Source organism: Nematolebias whitei, chromosome 21 (assembly GCF_014905685.2).
Source record: "Nematolebias whitei isolate Nwh7 chromosome 21, NemWhi1, whole genome shotgun sequence".
NCBI classification, from domain to species: domain Eukaryota; kingdom Metazoa; phylum Chordata; class Actinopteri; order Cyprinodontiformes; family Rivulidae; genus Nematolebias; species Nematolebias whitei.
The window spans coordinates 5,965,522-5,970,564 of record NC_056518.1 but is presented as its reverse complement, the minus strand read 5'-3'; positions in this window follow the sequence as shown (position 1 = coordinate 5,970,564).

The following is a 5,043-nucleotide window of genomic DNA, read 5'->3' as shown; positions in this document are numbered from 1 at the left end:
CCCTTCCCACACTCTTGAAATATTCTAAACAATGTTTCTAAACTCTAAACGCTCCAAAAAGGTCACAGAATGTCATGATTTCAGCTCCCTGCCACCTCACAGGCCCTTGGCCATGCCCACTTCTCCGCTGCAGAGCGGAGATATGACATGCTGTATGAAGAAGTTTTTTCTGCAGCTGTGGGCTGCACACTGGTGCTAAATAATTTTAAATATCCATCCATCCATTTTCTTCCGCTTATCCGGGGTCGGGTCGCGGGGGTAGCAGCCTAAGTAGGGAAGCCCAGACTTCCCTCTCCCCAGCCACTTGGGCCAGCTCCTCCAGGGGTATCCCGAGGATCTCCCAGGCCAGCCGAGAGACATAGTCCCTCCAGCGTGTCCTGGGTCTTCCTCTGGGTCTCCTCCCGGTGAGACGTGTCTGGAACACCTCACCAGGGAGGAGTCCTGGAGGCATCCTAAACAGATGCCTGAGCCACCTCAACTGGCTCCTCTCGACATGGAGAAGCAGTGGCTCTACTCTGAGTCCCTCCCAGATGATCGAGCTTCTCACCCTATCTCTAAGGGAGAGCCCAGACACCCTGCAGAGAAAACTCATTTCGGCCACTTGTATCCGAGATCTCGTTCTTTCGGTCACAACCCAAAGCTCATGACCATAGATGAGGGTAGGAACCTAGATCGATCGGTAAATTGAGAGCTTCGCCTTTTGACTCAGCTCTCTGTTCACCACGACAGACCTGTACAGCGCCCGCTTCACTACAGACGCTGCACCTATCCGCCTATCGATCACACGCTCCATTTTTCCCTCATTCGTGAACAAGACCCCAAGATACTTGAACTCCTCCACTTGGGGCAGGACCTTTTCCCTGACCCGGAGAGGGCACTCTACCCTTGTCCGGCTCAAGAACATGGCCTCGGATTTGGAGGAACTGATCTTCATCCCGACCGTGTCACACTCGGCTGCGAAACGCTCCAGCGAAAGCTGTAGATCACGATCTGATGAAGCCAACAGGACCACATCATCTGCAAAAAGCAGAGATGCAATCCTAAGGCCACCAAAATGAATCTCCTCAACACCTTGGCTGCGCCTAGAAATTCTGTCCATAAAAGTTATGAACAGAATCGATGACAAAGGGCAACCTTGGCGGAGTCCAACTCTCACCGGGAACAAGCCCGACTTACTGCTGGCAATGCTGACCAATTCAATTCAATTCAATTCAGTTTATTTATATTGCGCCAAATCACAACAATGTTGTCTCAGGGCACTTTACAGGAACATTCACATACATAAAAGCCAATTAGTAAAGTTCTCTATCTAAGGAATCCAGCAGACAAGTTGAATCTTGACTTTGTTGCAGTCTCCCATCCTGAGCAAGCACAGTGGCAACAGTGAAAAGGAAAAACTCCCTTTTAAAAGGAAGAAACCTCCAGCAGAACCAGGCTCAGGACAAGCGGCCATCTGCTTTGACCGGCTGGTTGAGAGGACAGGAAGGAGAGACAGACGAACATAGAATGGTAGGTCCAGGTATAGGTCCAGGTCTATCTGAAAGACAAAAAAATCACATGCTAAAGATAGAAAAAATAATAACAAATACAAAACAGGTTGAGCAGAGTAAGTAAAGACAGTAGTAGAGTGAAAATTGTGGTTAGTTTGTCTTCCAGCAGTCTAAGCCTATAGCAGCATAACTTTAAGGGACAGCTCAGGAAACCCAAGCCGACCCTAACTATAGGATTTAGCAAAAAGGAAAGCCTTAAGCCTAGTTTTAAAACTGGATAATGTGTCAGCCTCACGGACAGAGATTGGAAGTTGGTTCCACAAGAGAGGAGCCTGATAACTGAAAGATCTGCCTCCCATTCTGTTTTTGTAAATTCTAGGAACCACAAGTAAATCTGCAGTCTGAGAGCGAAGTGCTCTGACCAGGCTCTGACACCGGTCATACAGGGACCTAACAGCCCGTATCAAAGGGCCCGGTACCCCATACTCCCAGAGTACCTCCCACAGGGTTCCCCGAGGGATGCGGTCAAACGCCTTCTCCAAGTCCACAAAGTACATGTAGACCGGTTGGGCAAACTCCCATGCACCCTCCAGGACCATGCTGAGAGTGTAGAACTGGTCCAGTGTTCCACGACCAGGACGAAAACCGCACTGCTCCTCCTGAATCCAAGGTTTGACTATCCGATGGACCTCCTCTCCAGAGCCCCTGAATAGACCTTACCAGGGAGGCTTAAGAGCGTGATCCCCCTGTAGTTGGAACACACTCTACGGTCCTCCGTTTTGAATAAGGGGACCACCACCCCGGTCAGCCAATCCAGGGGAATGTCCCCCGATGTCCACGCAATATTGCAGAGTTGTGTAAGCCAACACAACCCTACAACATCCAGAGCCTTAAGGAACTCCAGGTGAATCTCATCCACCCCTGGGGCCCCGCCACCGAGGAGCTTTTTAACCACCTCGGTAACCTCAGCACTAGAGATTGGAGGGCCTGACCTAGAGTCCCCAGGCTCCGCTTCCTCAGTGGAAGACGTGCCGGTGGGATTGAGGAGGTCTTCAATGTATTCTGCCCACCGACCCACATCATCCCGAGTTGAGGTCAGCAGCACACCACCCCCACTATAAACAGTTTTGCTGGTATACCACATTCCCCCCCGAGATACCGGATGGTGCACCAGAATCGCCTCGAAGCCATGCGGACGTCATTCTCCATGGACTCTCCGAACTCCTCCCTTGCCCGAGTTTTTGCCTCAGCGACCACCCGAGCCGCATGTGGCTTAGACTGCCGGTACCCATCAGCTGCTTCCAGGGTCCCACAGGCCAAAAAGGCCCAAAAGGACTCCTTCAGCTTGACAGCATCCCTCACCGACAGTGTTCACTACCGGGTTCGAGGGTTGCCGCTGCGACAGACACCGACAACCTTGCGGCCGCAGCTCCGGTAAGCCGCCTCGACAATAGAGTCACGGAACATGGCCCACTCGGACTCAAAATGTCCCCCACCTCCCCCGGAACATGTTCGAAGTTCTCCCGGAGGTGGGAGTTAACGCTCCATCTCACAGGAGACTCTGCCAGATGTTCCCAGCAAACCCTCACAATACATTTGGTTCTGCCACGTCTGACCGGCATCTTCCCACACCATCGGAGCGAACTCACCACCAGGTAGTGATCAGTGGACAGTTCCGCCCCTCTCTTCACCCAAGTGTCCAAGACATGTGGCCACAGATCAGATGAGATGACAACAAAGTCGATCATCGAACTGCGGCCTAGGGTGTCCTGGTGCCAAGAGCACATATGGACACCCTTATGCTTGAACATGGTGTTTGTTATGGACAATCCATGACGAGCACAGAAGTCTAACAACAGAACACCACTCGGGTTCAGATCAGGGGGGCAGTTCCTCCCAACCACACCCCTCCAGGTCTCACTGTCATTGCCCACGTGTGGATTGAAGCCCCCCAGCAGAACAAGGGAGTCCCCAGGAGGTGCACTTTCCAGTAACCCCTCCAAGGACTCCAAAAATGGTGGATAATCTGAACTGCCGTTTGGTGCATAAGCACAAATGACATTCAGAACCCGTCTCCCCACACATAGGCGGAGCGAGGCCACCCTCTCATTTACCGGGGTGAACCCCAACACACAGGCACCAAGATAGGGGGCAATAAGTATGCCAACTCCTGCTTGGCGCCTCTCACCAGGGGCAACTCCAGAGTGGAAGAGTGTCCAACCCCTCTCAAGGAAACTAGTTCCAGAGCCAGAGCCATGCGTAGAGGTGAGTCCGACTGTTTCTAGCCAGAACCTCTCAACCTCACACACCAGCTCAGTCTCCTTCCCTACCAGTGAGGTGACATTCCATGTCCCAATAGCCAGCTTCTGTAGCCGAGGATCAGACCGCCAGGGTCCCCGCCCTCGGCCACCACCCCTCCCACATTGCACCCGACCCCTTTGGCCCCTCCCACAGGTGGTGAGCCCATGGGAAGGGGGACCCACGTCTCCTCTTCGGGCTGTGCTTGGCTGAGCTCCATGGGTAAATGCCCAGCCACCAGGCGCTCGCCCACATGCCCCACCTCCAGGCCTGGCTCCAGAGTGGGGCCCCGGTGACCCACGTCTGGACGATGGAACATCAAGTCCATTTCTTTTGCTCATCATAGGGGTGTTTGGGCTGCACTTTGTCTGGTCCCTCACCTAGAACCTGTCTGCCTTGGGTGACCCTACTAGGGGCGTAAAGCCCCTGACAGCATAGCTCCTAGGATCATTGGGACACTCAAACCCCTCCACCACGGTAAGGTGGCAGCCCAGGGAGGGGTAATTTAAAATGTTTTTTTTTAAATAAAAATTTCATGCTGATCGTGCAGTTCATCCATCAATCAGCCAATTGTTTGTCATGTCCAATCTTATTTTGAAAAACGTTGACAAAGCGAGTCCGCATTAAATGAATTGTGAAGTAGCGAGGGACTACTGTATTTGTGAAACTGGCTCCAGAGACATGTTTCAAGAAGCTGACCCAGCTGACGTTTTTCTACCAGGATTTTCATTGAAGCCTTTGGGGAATCAAATCATTGATAGCTTTATTAAATGCAACTAAACGGCTGGATCCCCTTCAAAGTACAAAATCCTGTCTAGGATTAGCACAGGAAGTGATCATCCTGATGAAAAGGATCATCACAGTCAACTCAACTCAACTCAACTCAACTTTATTTTGGTAAATTAGCATTACAGAAAAAGGAAAACAATATAGACTACTTTTTGACAAATCAATAATTTACCAAAAAAGGAATAGGCTGAAGCCAAGGCTTATACTTGCCTACCCTGTTCATAGACTCAGCAGTCTTCAATAATAAAATATATCTACTGTCCATATATATACATACATTACATATACACATATCTATATAAAAATATGTCTGTGTATATGTATAAGCATACTTACATTACATACATACATTGTTAAACACTACATATATACATCTACATAACAGTATAAGCTTTTATAATTTTACCTTTTATGGACCTTTTAAAGCTCAACAAAAAAGCACATAATTTGAGTTCATCATTCAATT